Here is a 27,188-nt window from a genome sequence, read left to right on the forward strand (position 1 = left end):
TGGGGTAAAATGGTAAACTGTTTGGACTTTGGCTTTTTTGATCTGTAAAACAGGATGCTTATAGTGACTATTATGCCTTATGAGGAATCAATAGAACGCTGAAGAGCCTAGATGCACAGAGCAAGTCCAGCTCTAGGGTCTTTATTGTGATGACTGTCATTACTGACTCAGAACAATCCTGCAGTGCTCTGATTCCCATCTGCCATGGAAGAGAGCTTCCACCTGAGGCTGGGAGATGATGGTTATGGTGGGGATGCAGGTGTACAGCTCTCATTGGTGAGATGCGGATGGACTCACTTCCATGCAGGAGAGAAGAGAGAGTGGGTGTGCGCATGCGTGTGGGGCAAGCCCGTGTCCCAGCCAGTGCACAAACAGCCCCACTCCTGCCTTAGCTCTTACCAATCCAATGTATTACACAGTTGGACTCACTCTGGGAAGCCCCTTACTCACACAGTATTACCGCCCTATTTAGAGATGGGACAGCTAAGACCTAAGGATGGGTGATGGCAGACGCTCTCTGATTCGTTCCGGCCCTTTCTCTTTGTTGGGATGGTAAGTGCATGGCCGAGTCAGGATCAAATCTAGACCCACTGAAACTCCGGGGTGTTACTTTTCCCATCAGCATCTTCCCTTTGTTCCTTCAAAGATGCCATGCACCTTTCAGAGGCATCCTTCCTGAAAGCAGCCACCTCAATCACTCGACTGCCTTCAGGTGCTGTCCCTCTCCAATCCTGTGGAAAGAACTTGAAGTAGCAGGAAGAGTAAGGGAGGAGATGGAGCAAGGAATGCAAGCAAGGAACAAGGAGGGGCTGCTGGGCACTTTCCAGCTTGTGGCTCTGCCATCCAAGGTTCAGGCTGGGGACAGGGCCCTGTGTACTGTCACTTTGCCAAACCCATTTAATCGTTCTAGAGCACGAGAAGATCTTTCCTGGCATATTCTCATGGATTTTCAACATAGATGATAATGTCACCTGTGAATAAAGACAGCTTTATTTTTTTTCCTTTCCATGCCTTTTATTTACTTTCATAGCCATATTTCACTGGCTAAGACTTCCAACATGTTGGACAGGAGTTAGGAGAGTGGACATCCTTCCTTTGTTCCTGATCTTAGGGGAAAAATATTCGGTCTTTCACCATTAAGCATGATGGTAGCTGCAGGGTCCTTTGCTGTTTTTGTTTTTGTTTTGTTTTGTAGATTCCTTTCATTAGGTTGAGAGAGATCCCTTCTATTCCCTGTTTACTGAAAGTTATTTCCTTCTTGCAGTTTTTTTTTTAATTTATTTATTTTTAAAGATTTATTATTTATTCATGAGAGACACAGACTGAGACAGAAAGAGAGAGGCAGAGACACAGGCAGAAGGAGAAACAGACACCCTGCAGGGAGCCCGATATGGGACTCAATCCCAGGACCCTCCCATCATGACCTGAGCTGAAGGCAGGCACTCAACTGCTGAGCCACCCAGGCATCCCGTAGTTTTTGTTTTTGTTTTTAAATCATGATTGGATGAAAAATTTTGTCAAATTGATAAGATCATATAGTCTTTCTTCTTTAGAATATGAATAAAGTGCTTCTGTTGGTTGATTTTTGAATATTGAACCAGTCCTATATTATCAGGATAAGCCCCATTGATCATGGCTTTAATATTTAATTTGGATTCACTTTGCTAATTATATGTTGAAGATCTTTGCATCTACGTTCATGAGGGCTATTGGTTTTGAATTTCTCTTCTTATAATATCTTTGTCTGGGTAAAGTGGGCCTCATAAAATGAATTGAAAGTCTTCCCTTCTATTCTACTTTCTGGATCAAAGTATGTAGAATTGGTGCTATTTCTTCTTAACTATTTGTGGACTTGGCCAGTAAAATCATGCATGCCTAAAGGTTTCTTTTTCCAAAAGTTTTAAAAAGTATAAACTCAAACTTTCTCATAGTTCTAAAAGTACTTAAATGGTGTATTTCATCTTGGCTGAATTTATGGTTTTCAAGGAATTGGTCCATTTCAACTAATGTGTCAAAATTATGTGTGCAGGGTTGTTTTACGAATGCTTATTAGCCTTCTCCTGTCTGTGGGTTTGTCATGACATCCTCCCTTTCAATGTTGATATTGGAAATTTGTAGTTTCTTACCTTCTTTTCTGTTAGTATTGCTAGAGGTGTATTAATTTTATTGATACTTTCAAAGAACAAAGTTTTATTTTTATTGAAATTTCTGTTTTTTCCTGGTTTCAGTTTTACTGATTTCTGCTCCTTCATTTCTTGTCCTTCTTCCTGCTTTGGTTTCATTTTGCTCTTTTTCTAGTTACTTAATGTGGAAGCTGAGCTTATTGATTTGAGGTATTTCTTCTTTGCTTCTATAAGCATCTGGAGCTATAACTATTCCTCTAAGCAATGCCTTAGCCACATCTCACAAAATTTTAACATGTTGTGTTTTCATTTTCTATTAGTTCAAAGTATTTTCTAACTTTTCTTGAGACTTTCTATTTGACCCATAGGTGATTTAGAAGTATGTGGTTTAATTTCTAACTATTTAGAGGCTTTCCTGTTATCTTTCCAGTACTGATTTCAAGTTCAGTTCCATTTTAATCAAAGAGCACACTTTATATGATTCAATGCTTTTAAATTTGTGAAGATTTGCTTTATGATCCAGGATATGGTCTGTCTTGGTAACTGATTCTTACGAACTTTTTAAAATGTGGCTTATGCTCTTGGATGAAGTATTCTCTAAGTGCCAGGCAGTCAGTGGTATTATTCAGTTCTTATACACCCCTGCTGATTTTGTCTACTTGTCCTGTCAACTAGAGAGAGAAGTGTCAAAATCTCTACTAAAATTGTGGATTTGTCTATATTTTCAGTTTGGTTCATTTTTGCTTCAGATAGTTTTAAGCTCTGTTGGTAGGTGTATACACATTTGAGATCATTAAATCTTCTTGGTGAATTGCCTTTTTTTTAAAGATTTATTTATTTATTTATTCATGAGAGAGAGAGAGAGAGAGAGAGAGGCAGAGGGAGAAGCAGGCTCCATGCTGGGAGCCCGACGCAGGACTCGATCCCGGTACTCCAGGATCGCACCCCAGGCCAAAGGCAAGCGCCAAACCGCTGAGCCACCCAGGGATCCCAACTTTTTTTTTTAAAAGTAAGATCATTAAATCTTCTTGGTGAATTGACTTTTTTTTTTTAAAAGATTTATATATTTTAGAGAGAGAGCACACGTGTGCAGCAGGAGGGGCAGAAGGAAAGGAACAGAGTCTTAAGCAGACTCCACCATGAGTGTGGAGCCCGACTCAGGGCTCAAACTCATGACTCTGAGATCATGGACAGAGCTAAAACAAAGAGTCGGATGCTTTAACGGACTGTACCAACCAGGTACTCCTGAAGTAACTGTCATAATACCTTTCTATATCACTTACCATTTTCTTTGCACTGAAATCTACTTTATCTGATGTTTTATAGCTACTGCAGCCTTTTTTTTTTTTATGAGTATTGATTGGCATGGTAAATCTTTTCCCATGCTTTCATTCCGAATCTTTCTATACAACTATATATAAAGTAAGTTCCTTGTAGACAGCCTTAAAGTAGGTCTTTAAAAAAAATCCTTTCTGAGAATCTCTGACTTTTAATTGGTGTATTTAGCCCATTTGCATTAAATGTAATTATTGATGTGTTTGGATTTAGGCCTACCATATTATTATTTGTTTTCTATTTGTTCCCTCAGATTTTTTTCCTTTGTTTCTCCTTTTCTTTTTTTGAATTGTTTGGAAAATTTAAAAAAATATTCCAATTTAATTTACCTATTTTGTTTGGCTATATATTTTTGTATGTTTATAGTTGGTAGTTACTAAGATATAAAAAATATACAGGCATATTCTCAAAGTCTACAGGAATAAATGTTTTCCATTTTAAGTGTAATATAGAAATCTTATCAGCATATAGGTTTCCCTGCCCACTTTATGTCATAGTCTTCTTAGGTGTTATATCTATGGGTTTTGAAAACCCCATCATACAATGTTATGATCTTTGCTTTCATTCATATATATTTTAAATAATTCAAGAGAAGGTCAATAGTTTCTCATATTTAGCTAGACATTTACCATTACTCTTGTTCTTCCCTTATTGTGATATTCCAAATTTTCCCGTAGTATCATTTCCCTTTTGCCTGAAGAATTTTCTGTATCAAATATTTTAAGGCAAGTCTACTGGCAACAAATTTCTTTATTTCACCTTTATTCCTAAAGAATATTCTTATTTCTAAGTTGACAGTTCCTTTTTTCCAGCAATTTGAAAATGTTCTACTTCTCATGTTGAAACTTTTCATGCAATTTCACATATCCCCAAAGCTCTCCTCATTTTTATTTATATACTTTTTTTAAATTCTGTTTTTCAGATTGGGTAATTCTTATTGATTTATATTCAAGTTCACCAACTTTTCCTTTGCGATATTTAGCGCATCAAATGACATTTTTGTTTTGGCTATTGTATTTTTCAGCTCTAAAATTTCTGTTTGGTTCTTATTTATGTCTTCTATTTCTTTCTCAAGAGCTTATATCTTTCCATTTGTTTCAAGAGTGTTCAGTCTTACTTCTTGGAATACATTATAATGAGTGATAATTTCAACATCTGTGTCATCCCTTTATCCACTTTGCCTATCCACACTCCTCTCTCCTCTGGCAACCTTGAGTTTGTTCTCTGTATTTAGAGGTCTGATTCTATTTTTTTATTTGTTTATTCATTTATTTTATTAGAATTATTATTAGATTCCACATATTCCACAATTATTAGATTCCACATATAAGTGAGATCACATTGTATTTGTCTTTCTCAGACAAATGTCTTCACTAGGCATAATACCCTCTAGGTTCAACTACGTTATAGCAAATGGCAAGATCTTATCCTTTTTTATGGCTGCATAATATTCCTATATATATCAATCTTCTTTTTTTAATATTTTATTTATTCATAAGAGACACAGAAAGAGAGGCAGAGACACAGGCAGAGGGAGAAGGAGGCTCTATGCAGGGAACCCAGTGCGGGACTCGATCCCAGGACTCCAGAATCACACCCTGAGCTGAAGGCAGACATTCAACTGCTGAGCTACCCAGGCGTCCCTATACCAATCTTCTTTACCCATTCATCTATCAATGAATGCAGGTTTTTTCCATATCATAGTTATTGTAAATAATGCTGCAATAAACATTTTGAAATAATGTTTTCATTTTCTTTGGGCAAATATCCAGTAATAGAATTGTTGAATCATATGGTATTTCCATGTTTAATTTTTGAGGAACCTCCATTCTGTTTTCCTTAGCAGCTGCACCAATTTACATTCCCACTAACAGTGCACAAGTGTTCCTTTTTCTCCACATCTTTGCCAACACTTGATATTTCTTGTCTTTTCTATTTTAGCCATTCTGACAAGTGTAAGATGCTATCCCATTGTGGTTTCAATGCATTTCCCCGATTATTAGTGATGTTGAGCATCTCACTTACTCTTGAGAACCCATATAACCTAGTGGAGGAGGGCTTGTATGTGAGCATGTGGAGTTTAAGTCCTATGTCTGTATGAACTGGGTTTTTGGTTGTTGTTGCCTTTTTCTATGGTTATTGTTAGAATAATAAGGGACCCCAGTCTTTCTGCTCTCCCCTTCTCTCCTCTGTCTGAATTATAACAACAGCCTAGAGTTTTCAATATTTTTATTTTTTTTTTATTTATGATAGTCGCACAGAGAGAGAGAGAGAGGCGGAGACACAGGCAGAGGGAGAAGCAGGCAGAGGGAGAAGCAGGCTTCATGCACCGGGAGCCTGACGTGGGATTCGATCCCGGGTCTCCAGGACCGCGCCCTGGGCCAAAGGCAGGCGCCAAACCGCTGCGCCACCCAGGGATCCCCCAGCCTAGAGTTTTCAAATGTTCAGGGACCAGGCAAACATTCTGCAGAGTTGCAGGGGGAACCATGCTGTGCAACTTGCATAAAAGATGGCCCTCTACTTCTTTTGGCAACCACAAGATGGGCCCTTTATATACAACATTGGGGAGTCCTTGGGGACATCTTTCCATTACAGAGATGATGAATTCAGCCACTGCAGTAAAGTCTTTTTTTTTTAATTTTTTTTATGATAGTCACAGAGAGAGAGAGAGAGAGAGAGAGAGGCAGAGACACAGGCAGAGGGAGAAGCAGGCTCCATGCACCGGGAGCCCGACGTGGGATTCGATCCCGGGTCTCCAGGATCGCGCCCTGGGCCAAAGGCAGGCGCTAAACCGCTGCGCCACCCAGGGATCCCCTGCAGTAAAGTCTTAATGGAAGCGATTCAGGTCACAAAACCAAAAAATGTATTAATGGCTCAGAGGTTTTCTAGGGCTGAAGAACCACTGGAGGGATAGAATAGGGAGAAGGAGGTGCATGTGTGGTCCATCTCGACTAATCAGTTGGCAGTGCCATAGAGAAGTGACTTGATACAGACTGAACACTGTTCCTCTAGTTCCTAAGTCATGATAACTGTACTATAGACTTACAAAGTGTTAGAAATAGAAGGTTCAGAAGCACCTTATTCTATGCTAATCACATATGGCACTCCTCCTCGTTGAGCCTGTTAATAGCCCCAGAACACTCAACAACACAGCTACCAGAGATGGGACTCCAAAGAAATTTGTCCCCTGGATCCAAACCAACAGTCCAGCAAGAGAGAGGCAAAACTGGAACTAGAATCTAAATCTTCTGGTGTTCAGTCCATTGCTCTTTTATTCTTATCACATCATCTTTCTGCCCCCAAAATTGTAGTGGTGGTAAGGTGGTAACCCTACCCTGGTGTTGGCTAAACTTTGTATCTCCTAAAGGAATTGAGAAATTTCCAGCTGTCTTCCTCAAAGACCTGTAGGAAAGACAAAAACAAACAAACAAAAAACCCTCACCCAACTGGTTAAAAAATAAAAAGACTGCTAGTTTTGGGTCTCAGGAGGACTTTCTGGAGCATTGAAGAGGATACAGATTCTGATGAGAGATGAATCTTATAGGCTAATATGCTGTAGAGATGAATCTTTTATGGAACTCTTATGTGACTTTCACAGCCCAGACATTAGCCAGACTTAATTTCTAATGTGTCAGTGTGGTCTTTGAAATGTAAGGCATGTGGGAGCCCAAGAGCATGCCCAGCTCTGTGTGTGCATTGTGCTCATGACTCCTGACAGTGTGATACCCACAGGGGCCATGTCGACATGCATGTTTTACATGCTGACCCATGTGCGTGCTTCCAGGGATGTATGAGGGCTCGTGGGTTGATGTGCGTGCCTGTATGTGTGTGAATGTATGTAGATTTGACCTATCATGTTTGCCTCAAAAGCTGCAGGTACAGGAAGTCGTGTTGCAGCAGATGCCACCTCTTTGCTTCTTGGCTGACTCCCCGGCCCTCATTAACACCCACAATTGCTCCGCAGCCTTCTTATCACTAAGCTGTCCCAGCAGTCTGGATGCCTGCCAACTAGAAGCTGGGACTCCTGACGTTATCCAGGGGATGCACAGATCTGTCCCTGTCAGTCCTGGCTTCACCCCAGGACTGAGAATACTCCCTAGAGTCAGCAAGAGGGAATTCACAAAGTGCAGTCCCTCCCACATCTGAAATGTCCCCCCTGCCTGTTATTCTTGCCTCTGCCCTCCCCCACCGCCCTCCGCTGAGCCTGTGCTGAGGCCAGGCTGGGCCACAGGCCTCAGCCCAGAGTGTTCCAGACATGAGCCCAATGGCAGAGGGAGCCGTGACCCTGCTGAGAGGTATTCTTTGCTTTGGGGAGCAGCTGAGAAGGAATTTTATCATGCAAGAGGAACTTTCCTCCCACTACAATTTCCAGTGCCTAACACATAATTAGTTCTCAGTATATGTTGAATAAATTACGAACTGACTTCCTGACCGAGTACAGATAACGCAAGCTGAGGTAAAGGATGGGGCACCGTTTAGGGACAGGGCTGTGCACTCTTTGATTTGCATGTTCTACTTGAGGCTGGTATAGTCGGAATTAAAAATGAATGGGCAGTTCCACTGAGGTCAGCATTTACTGGGCACCTACTGTGTGTCAAGCCCTGGGCCAGACCCACAGGAAGAGCTCCTTCCTCACAGAATGCCACGACGTGTTGGGGTGGTAGCTGCATCTCTTTGCTAGGGCTGCCATAGCAAAGTGCGCAGACTGGGTGGCTTACACAACAGAAGGTGTCAGCAGGGTCCCCTCTGAGGGCCATGAGGGATAGTTCCCGACTAGGCCTCGTTCCTCAGTTGGTAGATGGCCATCTTCTCCCCGTGTCCTCACATCATCATCTCTTTGTATGTGTCTATGTCTAAATTTCTTCTTCTTAGGGAGACACCAGTCAAGTTGGATAAGGACCCGTCCTAATGACCTCATTTTAATTCAGTTCCTTCTTTAAAGACCGTATTTCCAAAGCCAGTTACGTTTTGAAATACTGGAGACAAAGATTTCAACATACAAATTTCAGAGGGGACACGATTTAGCCCACAAAATAGATGCAGATAATATAAGTATCACTTCATCCATGAAGATTTCTTGGGCTTTCTTCAGTCGAATGTGATACGCCCATAATAACTGCTGTCTGATTTTGTCATGGTCACGATGTGTTTAGACCACTACCTCCCTTCTAGTCTGAGGCCTCACAAGCTGGGTTTCAAGGAGTTCATGTTCTGTTTCTAATACGTGGCATAACACGAGGCGCCTAGGAGTGAAGTAAATCCTTGTTCTATGGATGGATGGATGGATGGATGGATGGATGGATGGAACTGATAAACATGGAACAAAATAAGGCAGACACTTCTGGTGGCACTTCTGGTGGATTCCATGGTCTAAGGGAGCAGAGGGGAGTTGGATGGGACTCTCAGAGGGGAACCCCTGCATTGGGTTCTGTCCATAGCAGTTAATCTTGCTTTGCAAAGAGGGCAATAGGGATCAAGTGTTCCCACACCAGGAATCTCTCTGCCAGTGGGGACTGCATTGCTCCTGGCTTCTCAAGCTGCACCTGGGAGATCAGTCTGATGGCCCCATGACTGCTGAGGTCATTCTGACAGAACAGAGACTCTGCACCGTGTATTATCCTCTTCCAGTCCCAACCTTCGTCCCACCTACCCATCCCAACCCTGGTTGTCATATTCCTTTCCTGGAATCAATATGGGGGCAGCCTGGCAGGAGTTTGCAAATAACAAAACCCAGAATGGAGGCTGAAAACAGTGAGTGATACTCCTTCCCCCTGGGACTGAAGTCCTAAGTGTATCAGGGTCTTTACTGGGTGGTAGCCCCTGTTCCCATACCGTTTGCTGGTCCTGAATGCAGCTCTGGTACAGCCGGGCTCCTGGCTACTGCCACTACCCAGCGTCCTGTGTCTCTGGGGTTGCTCTCTTCACTCTATACACTCCTCCAGAAGGCCCCAGAGTCCAGAGAGGAAAGGTTCTCCTTCTACACCCTCTTCCTCCATCCTGGAGCTACTCCCCTTGACTCTCCCCAGCCTTACCACCCGGGCCTTAGCCATCTTTTGTGCCTATTGCCCTACGACGGGCTGGATTCCTAGAATGACCAAGGTCAGTACACAAGGCCACGCCGCGCCCCCTGCCCTCGCCCCCTGCCCTCGCCCTCATCCCTTCCCCCTCCGCTGGGGGGCTGTGCTCTGTGATGCCTGTCCCCGAGTGGAACCGGGGCTGCCTCTTTGGGGACCAGAGGTCTCATTTGATTGCTAATTCCCTGCAGACATCCAGGCTACAGCCCTTCTGACTCCTCCTTGACCCTGGGACACTGGGGCCTTCGGAGCCCGGGCTCTGGGGAAGGAGAGGACTGTCTCAGAGGAGTGGGAGTCCAGGTGGCCCTTCGGGGACACGGCCAGGGGCGCACCCCGGCTCCTCTCTCGGCCTTGCCAGGGGGGACCTCACTCTAGCAAACAGAGCCGTGGCGCAGACAAAAGCCATGCGACATCACGAGGACACCCGCCCGGTGCCACGTTCCGGGCATAAAGGGCCGGGGCTCAATACCTTTGCAAAGCCCTCATTGTGCTGCATCCCGCCCGCCCTCCCCGCCTTCCCCCCACTATCAAGCCTTTCTGGGGCCCTTTGTTGTCAAACCAAATATAGCGCTACATTGTCTGGCCTCCCACCCATCCCGGCTGGATAAAGGGGCCCGGCCGGCCGGGCGCCCCGCTCCTCAATGCTATCTCCCCGCCGCAGCCCCGCCCGCCCGCCGCCCCGGGCCGCCGCCGGCCGCTGATACGCCGCCCATTCTTCTCCCCGGTTCCCACGAGCATGTCACTAACCGGTTCCTGGGCCTTATCACCGGGAGGAAGAAAAGGAGCGCCTTTGAAGAGTGGAAACAAAACATCAGGCCCCATTGTTGTGTGACTTCCCCGGCCGCAATCTAGGCTCTCCATCGCCGCACGCAGAGGCCCCGACCGCGGCCTAACGCAGATGCTCCAATCGGCAATTTGACCACCAGGACACTTATTGTCCTGTATCTGTCATCTCTGCTCCGCGGGCGTGTGGCTTTTAAACCATCCTTTTCAGGGCTGGCTCTCTCCTGGCTCCGAGCAGGTCAAAAGCCGCTGCGGGTGGCGGTGGCGGTGGTGGTGGTCGGGGCGAGGGCCACGGAGCGGGCGCCCTGCCCTGCCCGGCCGTTCCCTCCTCGCCTGCCTCCTCTCCGCCCCACCTTTCTTCTCCTCCCGTCCTGTGTCCTGTCTTGCACTCCGCCTCCGGCCTCTGCCTCCCCTGTGGCAGCGCAGCCCCGGACCTGAGTGGCTGGGGGCAGGCCCCGGCTGGCGGGGGCCTTCCTGCCCCGAACCCGGGCGAGGGGCCTGCCAGGGAACGGCTCTCGGTAGAACCACCCAGGATCCTGGAGTGCTAAATTCCAGAAAATGCCCCGGGCCAACCTGTCCATCCCCCTTCTTTTGCCCGGGAAGCAGCAGCAGAGGTTCAGAGGGTGGCACAAGCTGCCCTGACATCACCCGGTGAGTTAGCAAAGGCCAGGACTAGACACCAGGTCTACCCGGCTCCCTGACCCCTGCCAGGAAATGCTCCGTCCCAGCGGTGGCTCACCATTCCCTCTGAGAAGCCCAGCGACATGTCCCTGTGTTAGGTGTCTGATTGAGAGGCAGGCAGGTCTGAAACTCATCTGTCACTCATCTTCCACTTTAATGAATCCATTTCCCAGCATAGCACAAAGTGGCTAGGCCCCGACCATGGGGACACAAAACCCTAGGGAGAATATTGGCTTTGCTGTTTTTAGCTGTGTGACAGTGGGTGAGTCACTAAACCCCTCTGTGTCTGGTTCTTCATTTTAAAAATGGGTACAAGAAAGCAGAACCTACCTCCTTTTTGTGAGGATCCATATAGAGTCCCAGACCCATGAGAAACTCTGTGCAGATATTAGCTATTAGTGATCCCTGGGAAGAAGCCTGTTACCAAACTCCATTTTGATATCAGTCACTCTCTCCCTTCGATATCTTGTAAATGTGGACATCTCAGAGCCTGTCTTAGAGTAGTAGGGTCCTTGTACTGGGCGCTTTAGTTTCCCCCTGAAGCTAGGGCCCTTGCTCACCACTGCTGTGGCAGCATCACTCAATAAAATGCCTTCCCCCCATCCAGCAGCATGTACTGGGCACATGCTATGTGCCAGATATCGTGGGTAGTCCTTGCCCCATAGAGCTCAAGGTCAAGTCAAAGTGATGACATGAAGCACATAAACACACAAATAAACATTCAACTCCAAACTGTAAGATGAAGGAGAAGTACAGGGTGTGATTGAAAGTGATATTGGCAGACCAAATCTAGAGTTTAGGGAGGGCGTACCAGAGAGAAGGACATCTCAGTTGAGTTTGAGAAGAATGATGGAAGGTGGCCAGGCCAGAAATGAGTGATAGCTCTAGGCAATGGCATGATGAGGCCCGTCTGAGGACTTGATCAGGGCCTAAAAATCTGGCATGTCTGGGTAAGAGGGCATGAAGTCAGCAGAGAGTACACAGGTCACTCAGGGTTGCATGCGAATTTGGGATCTGTTTTCCCCCTAAAGGCATTATCAAACTTCAGGGAGGTTCTGAGTAGCTCCTTTGGCTCTGGACAGAGAATGGATAGAGTGGGGGCAATTAGATGCACACAGCGAAGAGGCTATTGAGGTACTCCAGGTGAGAGAGGGGAGGAGCTGGGGCTTGCACAATGGATGTGGAAATGCAGACAGGAACTCATGGGGTATCTGCAATAGAATCTAGAGAACTCAGTGATGGTTGGATGATAGAGTGAGAAGGGAGAGCAATGAATAGAGGAAGCTTCTGACCTGAGCACCCAGGCTTATAGAGACTCCACTGACTGGGAAGGGGAGCCTGGGAAGCTCTGGACATCAAGAGCTCTAGTTATGTCTGAGGTGCCAAACCACAGAAGGATACTTGGATCTGGAGGTTAGAGTAGCAGTGCAAGCTTGAGATGCGCATCTGGGCGTAAACGGCATGTTATGTGTGCCAAATGCTTCCATGAACGAATAAAGTGTTACTAAAATTTGAACTCATATTTGTCCAACTGAAAAGTTAATGTTTTATACACTACTCAGTCACCTTCCGATCAACTCAATTCAGTAAAATGGTGAGTCTTCCAGCATCCAGTGACTAAGTCCCGAGCAAAAGGTGATACCTCCCAGACCAAGGCGATAGCCTGGATTCTCAGGAGAACTCTACAGAAGCGAACCCAGGAGTATCCGGTGTCAGAGATTCTGGCATAAGATCTGGAGGTACATTGGAAGAAGAAGAATCTTGGGGGGCGGGCATGGGAATTCCATCACATCCCCAAACTAGGCCAAAACTCTCCAGAGTAGACATCCATAAGCACATAGATGGTGCTCAGGTTGGGCAAGCATGAACAATCCCTACATCTCGATGACATAACTCCATCAAGTGCCACATGGATCTGGCAGCACTGGAGACAGTTTTCCAAAAGCAACTCCCGCCCGAATCAGGGCTATTTCCACCCTTTATCACTAGTATCTTGATGGTCTTCGCTTTCCATACTGGGGAAGGGCAAGAAAGCATGGAGAATTCACAGCTGTTCCTGACAATTTTGAACTGGAAGCAACATAAGTGCCTGCCGTGCGCAGCCTGTGGACCTGGCGTGTGGCCTCAGCCCAACTGCAGAGGAGACCAGGCGACAGAGAGGAGCATGTGGAGACTTAGAGAGGATTGATTGTCCTCCCTCCTTGGCAGGTGCACACGCTCTTTCCTTCTTCCACTGGGAGAATTAATGCAGGAGACAGAATTGGAAGATCCAAGTAGATGCTTGAAGAGGGTCAAGGCCGGGGATGATGGCCTTCAATCAGCCTTTGACTAAGAGCGAGGATCAGAAATCTGTGCCTAAAGCCTTGTCTGTTTCTAGGCACGTGGATTCCATTTTCTCTTACTCACTACATGTGCTACTCATTGGAAAATGCTGCTATTTCTATGACCTCAGGAGAGGTTAAAGTGATTTACTCTGTCACAGTGTGAGGTCTGGGCCCTCTCGTGCCTGCTACCACCGAGGATCCGTGTAGAGGGGACAGCTGCCAGGGTGGGACAAGAGGGCCTTCACTGCACAGGATCCTAACAGGCCACATGCAGGGAACTCCCCACAGGAGCAAAACCTCCCCATGCCAGAATCATGGTCTCTGCCTTGAGCTGGGCTCGCCAGTGAGTTTCCGTATCCTTCTGGCACAGTGATCTTATCATAGCAGATTAAAAATGAGAATGGGCCCATAAAACATGCATTATGGTGTCTCAAAGCCTCATAAAAGGCAGATAAATGCCTTGCTCCAGAGGTCCCTACATTGAGTTTACACCTTTCTCCCTTCCCATAATGGAATCATCAACAACAGATAATTGAAGTTAAAAAAAAATCAGTAACTTGTAAAGTTCAACTCAGTGGGCTGATTGTTTGGCCTCATGGATGGCCTGGGGTAAAGATCGTGCCAGAAGATACCTGCCTTTCCAAATGGCTCCTCCACATTTTCCAGGAGGCTTGGAGCAAAGGCACAGAAAGAAATCTTAGGGACAGCTCTCCTTTTCAGGATGCCTCCATCTCCTTCTCCCACTTTCCCACTGGTACCTGAGTCTCCAGCCCCAAACCAAAATGTTTCAGTTCAGGTAAATATTAGGCTTCTTAGGAGTCTATTCCCAGGATTTTAGACACTCCCTTGAGAATCAGCCTTGACTGAAAGAAGAGAGGGCTGCTAGACATTGGACAGGTGGTCTGTCCCTGTATCTCTGACCACTCCCAGCCGAGGGTGAGTTCCCCACATATTTCAGCTCAGCCTTGCTCAACTGTTCTCAGGCAGGGAGGATCGAAGGTGCTAGAGTTGAACAATGAGGCTGGCTCTTGGCGTACTCGGACTTTGGCCAAGCTGCCACTTCATGCTCAGGCTTGGCAAGTGGCTCTGTTCCTGGCTCCTCTGCATCCAAGTCTTTGACTTGCTACTGTGTCCTCTGAGAATGGAGATTATCCCAGGGATGGGCATGCTGCCTGGGCTTGACCCAACTCGGCCATTCGGCTTCCTTCCTGTCCCAACTCCCCCAGAAGCTCACTTTCTGGGACACTGGCCTTCTTCCTACTGTTTGGATAAATCCCTCCGTCGGCTTCCTTCTCTGTGCTGATCCTAGGTCCTGACCCGACCTACCCCTCAGCCTCCAGAACTCAGGGGCCCCGTTGTGGCCGGAAGCGGTGAGAAAAGGAAGGCACGGCCTGGGTGGGGTTTGGGCCCAGGTTCATGGCCCTCCTTTGGACCGAGTATGATAATTCATGCATATCAGCCCAAGGCTTCCCTACCAGGCAAGGTTAGAAGAAGACATGTTCTTTTGAACTTAGTATTCGGGCCTTCCTTACTACACCACCGACAGCTGGGCTCTGGAGATGCGCCGGCATCTCTTCTTGCTGGAGCTGTTTTCTCTTCCAGCTCTAAAGCATAGGCAGCATCTGTGCAGAGCACCCCTCATGCCAGCTATCCCATCACAACCACGATCTCCAGATTGGTCCTCGGTTCTATAGCACCTCATGCCGACCATTGATTGAACCCCAATTCCCCTGTATTGGAATTGTTTCCTTGCACCTCTGCCTCCTAAGCTGCGGGAACGTGGGCGGCAAGGACCAGCCTGCTCTGACTTACTTTTGTATCTCCAGAGCTTTACACAATGCCTGGCACCCAGTACCTGCTCAATAAATATTTGCAGAATGAGTAGACGTATTTCACTGTGTCTTCTGAGTCCCATTCGAAGCAGGTGAGAACTTCTGTAATGTGTTGGGACTGTTTGCCCATAAACTGTGTAGGGAAGCTCACTGATTCTGTGACCTCCCGGGATGGGCTCTAAAACACAACTGAGACAGAATAAATGTCTAGCTGTTCTGTTTTGACTGGTGACAAGAGTTGCAAGCTGATTAATACATTTAAAGTGGTGATCAATTTGTCTTATTCACATCCTCTTATCTTGATTGTAATGAGTAGATCTTTTAACATAATGAAAACTGCATATTTCACTCAAATTCACAGTTTTGCATTCCAGAGGAGATGAAATGCTGTTTTTATTTAACGTTAAAATGAGGTGTACGCTCTTGTCTTGGGAGGCCAGGGAAGGTGACAGGCAGCCTCTTTCCTTGAATGCCAGAGGTGTGGCATCTCCTAAGACCTCAAATTTGACTATAAAGATTGGTTTCTCAAACTAGGAAATGGGGCTGCACCTCCTCGGTCACCTTGTTTATTTTTTCCCCATTGATGAGAGTGACCTATAAATCAGCCCTGGTGGAGTCCATCTGGTTTTGGCTTGAATATGCTTCAGTATTCAAATAAAATCTCTCTCGATTTTATTTTTCAAAGCCTTGAACACAAGAATAATTCTTATCTTGGTCCAAAATAGATACCTCCTATCATTCCTATTTTCACGGGCTTTCCTTTTTCTCTTGATCTCTTTCTTCCTTCCTTCTTTTCTTCCTTTTCTAGCTTCTTATCAGTTTTACCTAAAAAATGTCTTTTTTTAAAAGATTTATTTATTTATTTATTCAGAGAGAGAGAGAGAGAGAGAGAGGAGAGAGAGAGAAAGGCAGAGACACAGGCAGAGGGAGAAGCAGGCTCCATGCAGGGAGCCTGATGTGGGACTTGATCCCGGGTCTCCAGGATCACACCCCGGGCTTCAGGCGGCGCTAAACCGCTGTGCCACCGGGGCTACCCAGTTTTCCCTAAAAATGTCTAATATCATAATAACCTCTTACAATTTTGCAAAAGCTTAGAGCTTTCACTGTGCATTTCAAACAGCCTTGCAGACCTGGATGGGTTAGTGGTTTGCTTTCAATTCTCTGCCAGTGCTGCTTCTGCTGGAATGAACTCTCTGACCCGCACCCCTTTCTGCCTCACTCACTGCCTTATCTCCAGCACCCAAAAAGTGCCTGGTGCAGGGGGTTCTAGTCAATAGTTGTTGAATGAATGAACGAATGCATGTGTGAATGAATAAATGGTGCCCAGAAGGTGTGGCCTTCCAGTGCCCCGTGCCCCTGTCCATGGTTGGTTGTGTGACCTCTCCACCTCTGCACTAAGCAGCTAGGACCACACAGGGGCAAAGCGGAAATGGGGACAGAAAGGGTTATTTACACACACTTCTGTGGCCACACTCAGGTAGGGAATGCCCGCATGCTGTGAGAAGGCTGTGCCTTTGCTGTGGAGACCAAAGAAGGGACGAGAACAGCAGGTGCGCAGAGAAGAGCAGAGGTGAGAAGCAGAGAGTGAGCAGAGAGCTTCCCAGTCCTGGCTCCCAGGGGCGCCCAGGCCTCAGCCATATCCCCGTGGGGGCTTCAGGAGATGATCCCTGTCCTTATCCAAATCCCCCTTCACTGCTCCAGCCAACTCAAAACGATCTCCTTTACTTGCAACCAAGCATGTCCATCTAAATAAAGGTGGACATGAAGGTATCTGTTTCTTAGACTTGGAAGGGAGGCTGGGGAGGGCAGGAAAACTCTCCCAAAGCTGCAAGAAACAGGAGCGGCCAGTCCGGGCTGAGTGCCCTCTGTCACTGAAGCGCGTCCCTGTCCCCTGCTGGAGCTCTTCCCCAGCGTTGCATCTCGCTTTTAACAAAAGAAAGAGTGACTCCTGGAGCAGCCAGATGTAGCCGTGCAGTGGGAACCCAAAGCAAGAGGAATTCACTCTCCATAAATTATGCTTTAATAGATGTCAATTATTAATTCCTAAATAAATATTTGTTAATATTCAAAAGAGTTTGCCTACTAAGAAAAACTCAGGCTACACAGAATAATTAGGGCTTCTCACTGTGCAATGGCTGTGGCCCATAATGATTTTTTTCCCCCGTTCTGCATCTTTATTTTTTCTGAAGTGTGAATGTCTCGCTGTGTCAGGTTTCCTGGGGAGGGTTCGGCTGGCCGTGCGCACGGTGGGATGCAAAGGGCTGACGCTCCCAGGGACGTTTCCATACGGGCCAGCGGATCTTTCTCTTTCTTCTTTGCAGAACAGGATTCTGTGAAACACTGAAGTTGTCCCACGTGTGAGGAGAAGAACTGGAGGTCCAGCCAAAACTGGGAAAATTTAACAATCAGCTTGACAATGGCCTGGTAACGTTTCACAGTATGGAGCGCTGTGCTGGGGCTGCGTTAGCCTGCAAGGGCGGGAGTGGATAACGAACAGAATAGATGAGTCTCCAGGGTTTAAAGAGTGTGCAGACTAGCAGCTGAGAGCTCCCTGATAAATTCTTAGCGCAGGGGAAAGGGATATTAGTCCACGGGAGAGGGATCAACAAAACACACAGGGAAGCCAGAAATATATCAAATTGGGGGACAAGGGAGCAAATAGATTCACAGAAGAACTAGAACCTGAGACAGACCCCTCAAGATGCATAGGTTTTTTGATGGGCAAAGATTGGCTTAGCATTGGAGTTTGAAAGGACACTCAGTCATTTTCTCACCTATCTAAAATACATTTATTTGGAGCAACTGGTAGATACCAAGTCCTTGTCTAGATACTGGAGATATAAAGAAACACCAAACTGGGTCTGTGAACGTAGAGATTATAGCTCAGTGACGTATAATAACTACACATACAATGCCACCTAATACTATCATATATAATATAAAAATAGTTGCAATACAGTGAATTATGGATCCAACAAAATGACCACCTCTACCAGGGGGATGAGAGAAGGCTTCAACAGATGGGGACACTCATTCATTTACAAAAAATATTTATTGAGTGCCTACACGTGTCAGGCGCTCACTGTGTGTTAGGATAGTGCAGTGAACAAAACAAACTAAGCCTTTTTTTTTTTTTTTTTCAAATTAAGCCTTTTTATGTCCTAAGAGTTCATCAAATTAAAGAGGAAGGACATTCCTACCAAATGCTTATGCAAGGGGATTCTCAAGAGGTAAGGCTGGAGAAGAAGTCAAAGCCACATTTGGAAGGACCTCACAAGCTAGGCTGAACACTTAGGACTTTATCTGGAGAATTTAATGCAAAGCCAAAGAAGGCTGTTAAAGCAAAGTGTGAGGAAGGTGACCTTGAGGGCTCTGTGACAGCCAGACTGGCCAAAGATGAAGCTGGAGGCAAAGAGTCTCATTAGGAGGTCATTGCAATAGTCCGAGATATCCATGACCAGGGCTTGAACCTGGGCACAGGTGGTGGGGATGGAGGAGGGATGCATTTGAATTGAGTGATTCTTCACTGTGTGTGTGTGTGTGTGTGTGTGTGTGTGTGTGTGTGTGTGTCTAAGCTCTAATTGAAGCTTCTTGCTCCAGAAAAATTCTCATACTCACCTACACGTGTTATTTTGCAAATGACTTCAAAGGGCACGGATTCCACCTTAAGAACTGCTGAGTTATTATGGAAACAGTTGGGGTGAATGGGGGTCAGGTGGTGAACATATAAAATCGAAGGTTGCAGCAATGATTTGGGTGTGGATCTGGCGCTGGTCTAGTTGCCCTGTCAGGCCCTGCCGTCCTGAGCCCTTCCTCTCACTGCCAATTCCCCATGCCTTTGATGGACCCGTGCCACCAAATATGCGTGTCCCTCATTCCTACCTGTCACTTGGCCACCCACCTGAGCCACAGGCCAAGGGGGTAAGTTCCCTCCTGCCTCTTCCATCCTGAGAGTTAGAGTGTTTTCCTAGTGGTACCAATACCTCAGGGTCCAGATCCAAGGTTCGTCACAGATGCCACAAACCTAGACTGAGAAGACCAGCAGACGTCCACAAACCTCATCCCCTCATTGCACAGATGGGAAAGTGAAGGACCAGAGAAGAGAGAAGTTTCTCCAAGCTCACCTGCGGTAAGTGGCCAAGTGGGACCTAGAACCACCACCTGCTAATCTCGCTCATCCTCTGCCCCTCATCGTATACAATGGTTCCCTTCTCTGTGTGTCCAGTGGGGCAGTGCATGTCTTGTCAATGGCACCAGTCAGGTTCAGCTCATGCACCAGAGCCTTTGGACACAAGCTCTGGGAGCGTGTCATACCCAATGCCAGGACTCCAGGAGTGTTGAGTAGAGAAAGGGGGGGGTTTGCTTGCCCCTGAAATCTCAGCAGTTTTTTTCTGCCAGCCTCACCATCCCAGGCCCAGGACACAAGAGCCCTTGCAGTTAACCCCATGAGCTCTGCGACTCCTCAGCAGCACCGTGAGGGTAATGACTCCCGATTCCCAGGGGTGGCCTGTGTGCTGAAGGGAAACAGTACACACATGGACTCGCACAGAACACTCAGGAAGTGCTCCTTCCTGCCTTTCTCCTTGCCACTTCTTCCCACACTCGGCAAGAACGGGGCTGTGGGAAGAATCAGGGCACAGGAAGGCTGGGTTTCTGGTCAGAAAAGGCAGAAGCCGAGTTTGGCCTTCATTGTGGCCCAGAGCCGCATAATTGTCCATATATCATAGTTGCATACAAACTGACACAGAACCAAGTCAGAAAGAGCAGTACGCAGGAGAAGAAGGAGCTGAGGTGTCCTTGGCATAAACCAGCCCCAGGGGGGCTGAGGCCCTGCCACAACCCATCAGGCAACACAGAGAAAACCACGTCTCTGCTCGATTGGGCCAGCCACCTCCAGGTGCACGACCCTGGCTCCTTCTGAAAGATCTCTCGGCTTCATGGGTGGCCATGCTGGTGGGAAGGGACAGGAACAGGGACCAATGAGAGAAGGTAGGGGCCTGAGAGGCAGGATCTGGACCCAAATCAAAGGGAGTTCATTGTAACATCCAGTTGTCCCGGGTGATCACCATTCCTTTGATTCTGGAGCACGGACATGAAAGATGAGGGCTTGGACACACGTGATCTCGGGGACAGCTTTTGGCTTATGTCTCCATAGCTGTGTGGGTTTGGGAGAGTTATTTAGAGTCGTTAAGCATCCGTTTCCCCAGTGTCTTGATCCATCGGTTAGGATAAATAATAGGAGCCAACTCAGTGCTGAGTCGTAGACTGAGTGAGATAAAGCATGGGGAGCAGCTGGCACGGAGCCGTATTACCTAATGGTCAAAACATCTACCAAGGCACAAACAAGAGCAGGAGGGCAGTGCTGGCCCTCCTGGAACCAGCTGCTGTTGTCTCTGCCCCAACAGCTGCCTGAATCCTTCTGCAGACCTCATTTTTTTTTTTTAGCTGAACTTTTTAAGAAAGGAAAATACATGTACAGAAAAATATGCAGCTCATAAGTTGGCTTGATATATTTTCTCAAAGTGCACACACACATCCACGAAACTGGTCCCCAGATCAAGAAAGAGCTCCTCATGTACCTTTGGAGTCAATGCTTAGTCCCCTTTGACTAGGGTAACTGTTTTCTGACTTCTAACACCATGGATAAGGAGTGTCTGAATTATCTATCGGTGGAATCATACAATACACACACGTTTGTGTTTGGTTTCTTTCAATCAGCAATGGTTGAGTATAGTCACACCTTATTTTCATTGCTTGCCCTCATCTATTACATGAACAAACCATAACTCGTTTATCCAGTCCACGGTTGGTGGGTTTCTGCCCAGTGTCCAGTATCTGATTATTCTGAGTGGTGCTGCTAGACCATCCTCATACACAATTTGTGTATGCATTTAATACATTTAATACATTAATAATAAAATGCATACATATGTACATTTAATACATATGTAAGAATTTCTGTTAGTTATGTATTAGGTCGAATCAAATCAAGTTGCCATTTTTGTAGATCAGAAACAATCAAATATTGGCAAGTTCACATGGTTCAATCTACTACTTTCGAGTAGAAATGTTGGGTCATAAGACATTACATTCGACTTTAGTCTTCGAAAGTGGTCGCACCAGCTTACCCTCCCACCACTACTGTGTCGGTTTCCAATTTCCACAGCCTGGGCTACCCAGAGCCTCCCGCTGAGTCTTAGCTGCTGACATCCTCTGTTCCTTTGGGCCCTTTTGTATCATGCATTTACAGCATGCTATGTGTTTGCTTTCCCCTTGGGAAGGTCTTTCTGACAGTTCTAACCCTAACTGAGCCATGTTTTAGTATGTGAAGAATGAGGCTGAGTAGGATGGTAGCAGAAGGAATCAAACCAACAGGACAAAGAACAAAGGTCATCCCCCTTGCAATGATAAACTTGGAGAGCCTGAGCTTGATTGGTAGTAAGGGCATTTTTTTTTACACCAGTAATTTTTAACCTGTCCCCACACAAGAAATGGGAAGTAAGAGGATGGGAGATAAAGAAGCTAGATATTTTCAGAGTGTTGGAGTTGATGGTTGGGGTCCATCCACCAAACAGAGGCAGAATGGGAGGCTTTGTTCTCCTTGGGCTTCATGTCCTTAGGCCTGGCAGGGCCCATGTGTCTATTAGCCATAGCAGGCTCAGTGCCCAGGACCCACAGTACATTTAGGTGCCCATGAAAACATTTCAGTTTCTTTCTTATTTAAAAAAATATTTTATTTATTTATTTGAGAGACAGTGTGTGAGCAAGAGAGAGAGAAAGAGAACAACTGGGGTGGGGAAAGAGAGGGAGAGGGAGAAGCAGACACCCCGCTGAGCAGGAAACCTGATGTGGGGCTCAGTCCCGGGACTCTGGGATCATGACTTGAGCCAAAGGCAGGCGCTTAACCAACGGAATCACCCAGGCGCCTTTTAATTTCTTTTAAAACCAGAAAGAAAGAAAAAAAGAACTTTTAGGAAGAAAATGTTTTATTTTTTATTAATGTATTCTTTATATCGATGGAGTGATAAACTAGGGCTTATGGAAGTCATAACGAGGTCTTGTAGCCTGGACCAGAGAACCAACCAAACTGTGGGAGAAGGATACCCAGATTCATGGCACTCTGGTGTCAGCTCCCCTTGGGAATGACTCAGAATTTTCTCGCCCGGTCTCAGCCATGCCCCAGGTTTAAAGAAAAGAAAAGCATGTCTACATATGAGCCAAACACTAGCAGGGGCACACTGGGAAGTTCTTCATTTCACTTTATGGCCAAGAGTAGGGTAGGGTCTAAAGTTCCCTTAGACCTGTCTTCTGAGTTAAATCTGAATCTTGAGACACCGTAGACGCAACTCCCTAGAGGAGCACGGGATGGGCGCTCTGGCTCTGAAGAGGATCCCAGGATGGGCGCCCAGCCCACCGTGATAGCTAGCCCTCAGGCCTGCTTTCAGTCTGCTTGTTTCCTTTTTTTTTTTCTTCTTCCCTACAACATACACATATCCAGAGACTAAATTAGGGGCTAGAGTCTGAGACTTCCAGATCTTATTTCTTCTAAACATGTCTTTGTTGGGCTGGCCTTCAAGGAAATATCAAATGATGAATAGCTATTTGCTGGCTGGAGGAATTTGGGAAAGAACAAGCTATTTAAGGCTCGGTGAAGAGCAACCAGGTTGGGGATATATCTTGTACTATATAAGGAGGTTAAGAAAGTCATTGTGCAAAATACTGATTATTTGGACGATGTCCAGCATTGACCTGATGTATTCTGTTTCTATATTTCTGTTTGAGTCAAAGTAGAAAGGAGATGGACAGAGAAACCAATTCGGGACAGTGACGCGAGCACAAGAGTGGATCAGAGTCCGGAAGCCGGGGTTCTCCTGCAGTGCTCATGTAGCTCTGCCACAGATTTGCTGTGTGATCCAGGAAAAATCACCCAACCTCTCAGAACTTTGGTCCCCGCATCCACAAAGGAGAGGTGAACGTCTTCTCCAGCTTTCCAATATTAGCACATACTAGGGGCTCCCTCTGTAATTATGAAGGAAGGAGAGACTGAGTGGTTGTGGACCGATGCCACACACCAGCAGTGGAGATGGCAAGTGCATCAACAATGGGGACGATGGCTGGGAAGCTGCGCCCATCTGCAGACAGCATTTGTATTGCCATAAAAATAGCATAACAAGATTATATTGAAATACCCCACTATTTAACTTAATAATTTAAATGTTTGCCTAATGAGGTGGACTTGATTGGATTAGGGCACTCACAATTAATTTTGATAGACCATTTTACACATTGGAGGTGCATTCTTCTGAACCAGGAGGTGGAACGGAAGTGCAAAATGTTTACGTTCAAACGAGCATGTGATTTTGCAGGAAACATTAATCCCAGATCATGCACAGTAAGTCAATTTCAGAAATGGCTTCTAGATATATTATTAGAAATTGCTCTTCAAATATAAAAAGCTTGTAATAGAGTTCTGTCCATTTTTCCTTTGGCTGATGGAAGTTGTTTTATAAATATGCCTATGATATGATGTTTTCTTCATCCAAGCCTTTTGGTACTAATTGCAACTTTTTAAACAGTGTAAGTAGTGGCTGTCATGAATACTTTGAATCCTATTACAAATACTTTCTGAACAATTTCACATTTAGGGGTGCATCCTTTCTTCAGATATCTTTAGCTACTTTTTCCCCCCATTTATTTTCTGAAAAGCATTCAAACTAGACACGGTGGACCCCTCCCACCGTTTTGGTTAAGGGAATGATTTTATTATGTAATAGGAAAATGTCTCCACTTCTTAGCTCTACCCCTTCGAAAAAAAAAAAAAATCAAAGAGCCAGGATTGGTCACATATGCTCTTAAAGTCAAGAATGAGCAAAGGCAAATGGCTTCTAGAAAAACAGATTGGAATCAGGCCATCAGTGCTGCCCCAGAGTTGCGGGAAAACATGTTCCTCAGCATCATAGCTGTCAGGTCAGAGCTGCATCTCTGTTTTCTATCAGAAAGTTATCTGATGGAAGGCGCCATGGGCAAGATGCTTCTTGGAGAATTCTCTGTGGGTCAGTATCCTCCTCTGAAAAACCGAGGTAAGTTGCCCGTACCTCGAGCCAGTGCAGGTTGGAGATGCAACATGTGACCACTTTTGGTGGCAGTGGTGACAGTGCAGCCGCGGGACCAGCTGACCACAGATGGAATCGCGACTCTGCTCCTGTTAGCTGGCAACCCTGGGGAAGCCCCTGTCCCTTCCTGAGACTTAGGTGTGTCACTTGGTAATGGGGACAACGGCACCTGAGTGTTGTCAGAACTAAGTGCCACGTCCCTGACGCATGATGCACGATAGCAGCTCAGTGGGTTCAGGTGCCCTTTCCTGGCCTCCTTCCTGGGAGAAGAGCAGCTCCAGATTCGGGGCCCCATCCCAGTTGCCCTCTCCTCACTTGCTCCCTGCAGGACCATGGCGGGGCGCCCTGAGTGGGGGGCCTGGGCCTCTGGTCCCGGTGGGCAGAGGAGGTTCACGCCGCAGGCTCTGAGCCACCTTGGTTGGCAGGGGCGCCTGAACCTGCCTCCTCTCTGAGGTTCGCGTTCAGTGGCGGCGCTTATGAGACTCATCCTCAGTGAAGCTTCCATGACCTTCGGACTCAAGTCCAAACACTTTGCATGACATTTGGGAACCTTAAGAAACCCCTGCCCTCTGCTGGCCCGGCTAGCCTCCTTTCCTTCTCTCCTTGTTCCATTCCATTCCCTTTATTCATCCACCGGCTCCTCCTCCCTGCTCTCAATGCTCCCGACACCCCAACTTTCTCCGGCCCCAAGTCCTTAGCATCCCAGGATGCTCTTTCCTTTCTTCTTCAACTGAAGAAGCTCTCTTATTTCAGGTCTAGCTAAAATGCCACCTCCTCCCTTATGTCCTCTAGGATACAGCCGGCGTGGCTGATCGGGTCCTCTTCAGATTTATCATTTGCCCTCGGTGTAGATAGTACTCTGCGGACACTCAGGTATGACAGGAGCCCTCGGAAAACTGCCCTGTCTCTTCATCTCTGTGTCCCCAGGACCCTCAGAAACCAAGCTGACTGTAGAATTCTTAAAATCTTCCCAACAGCCTGTGGAAGTGGCCACTATTACTGATTCGTTATCAAGCCTCAGCGATGCTGAGTGACTTGTCCAGAGTCACATGGCTGGTGGGTCATAGAACAGAGATTTGAACCTATAGACTCTCGCTTCAACGGCTGTGCTCTTTCCACTCCTCTGTTCTGTAATAGCAATAATAATAATAATAATAATAATAATAATAATAATAATAAAGGGATGTCAGCTTTACAGATAAACTGAGGTCAGGCATTGCCCAAGGTAACAGAGAGAGAAAATAAGAGAAGCCTGGAGGTCCTAGTATCAGCACAGTGCCAGGCACTCAGCAGGGACAAAACCTATTCTGTGAATTGATAGTTGACTGCTGAGATGAAGTCACTTTTTTTTTTTTTAAGATTTTATTTATTCGTGAGAGACACACAAAGAGAGGCAGAGACACAGGCACAGGGAGAGGCAGGCTCCCTGCGGGGAGCCCAACGTGGGACTCGATCCCAGGACCTCGGGATCACCTCCTCTAATCTTTCAAACAACTCAGTGAGCTGGGCAGGGAAGGCATCAGCAGGGCTTCTCTACAGATGAGGAAACTGAGGCTTGAACGGGGACAGCCCCTTCCCCATCCTACACGACAAGGGTGCCCAGCTTTGGATTCTGGGTGCGGATCTCTGCCCAGCCGCAAGCTGCCTGCCTGGTTAGAGCCCCACGCCCCAGCGGCTGGAGGGGGCCAAGCTAAGCAGAGGAGGTGCAGCCCCGGGCTGTTGCAACACGGGAGGAATTCCTGTGCCTCTCAGGGCCCCTCTGAGCCCCTCACCACAGAGGTGAGGAGTGACAAGGGACATCTCTGCTCCCAAGAGATTCCAGTCACGCGAACTCCTCCAATTACGGCTGGAACGATGTCATCTCCTGAAATAGCATTTTAATGAGTGATGGCTCTGGGATAAATTGTCATCTCGTGATCTCTCGTTAGAGAGCTTAATTAGACCCATCATAAAACATATTGATCGATGGCACTGAGCAGGTCCTCAGGACATTCGCCACCCTCTGGAACATTCCTGCCCACTGCTTGGTGGAGCCAGGGTGGGACTGTCCCAGGCCCTGACAACTGCTGGGGACAGGTTCTTTTGGAGCACCTGGGCACCATTCACCAGGCTCTTTCCTCCCTCCCTTCTTCTGTTTCACAAATATTTGTTTAGCGCCAACTGTATGCCAGGCACTATGCTCACCTCTTATGCTTTACCTCAGTTTGTCCTTACAAAAAGCCTGTTATTTCCCTATTTTGCAAATGATAAAACCAAGGCTTGGAACCCTGAGCTGCCACTAGGTGCAGCCCCAACCTACTGAGTTCTCTCTCCAGGGATTGCTGGTGGGGTGACTTTCTTTTTGAAGGACAAAAGGAAAATTGAAGGGGAAAATGGACTTTATTACATCCTAATACATGCCTGGCATTCTTCTGGGCACATTATTTTATAATAATGCCCCCCCTTTAACCTTTATATCAATCCCATAAGGTGGGAATTTTAATCATTTTTTAGTTGGGGAAACTGAGTCTCAGATACGCTACTTGCTCAAAGTCACTCAGCCACTGACTGTCAGAGGTGGACTAGAACACAGCTTTGAGGAATTGCTAATCCAGACACATGATGCTTCAAATCCAAGCCCTATCACGTGTTAGCTGTATGATTTGGGGCAAATTACCTAAACCTCCTGAAGATCATACTGGATGTAATAACTGAAACCATGTCAGAGTTACTGTGAGGATTAAATGAAATAATGCCTATAACGCATTTAGATAGTCTCTGACCCATGGAAAGTTTTCAGTAAAAATTATTTTTCAGTGAAGACCCCAACTGCTTTCTCTTGGAGAGAAATGATCTATTTCCTCATCTATAAATTGGGGGTAGAACCCCTGGCCTAACACAATTCATAGGGAATTATTAAAGGTAAAGTAATCCAAGTGCACTT

Source organism: Nyctereutes procyonoides, unplaced genomic scaffold (genome assembly GCF_905146905.1).
Source record: "Nyctereutes procyonoides isolate TBG_1078 unplaced genomic scaffold, NYPRO_anot_genome, whole genome shotgun sequence".
NCBI lineage: Eukaryota > Metazoa > Chordata > Mammalia > Carnivora > Canidae > Nyctereutes > Nyctereutes procyonoides.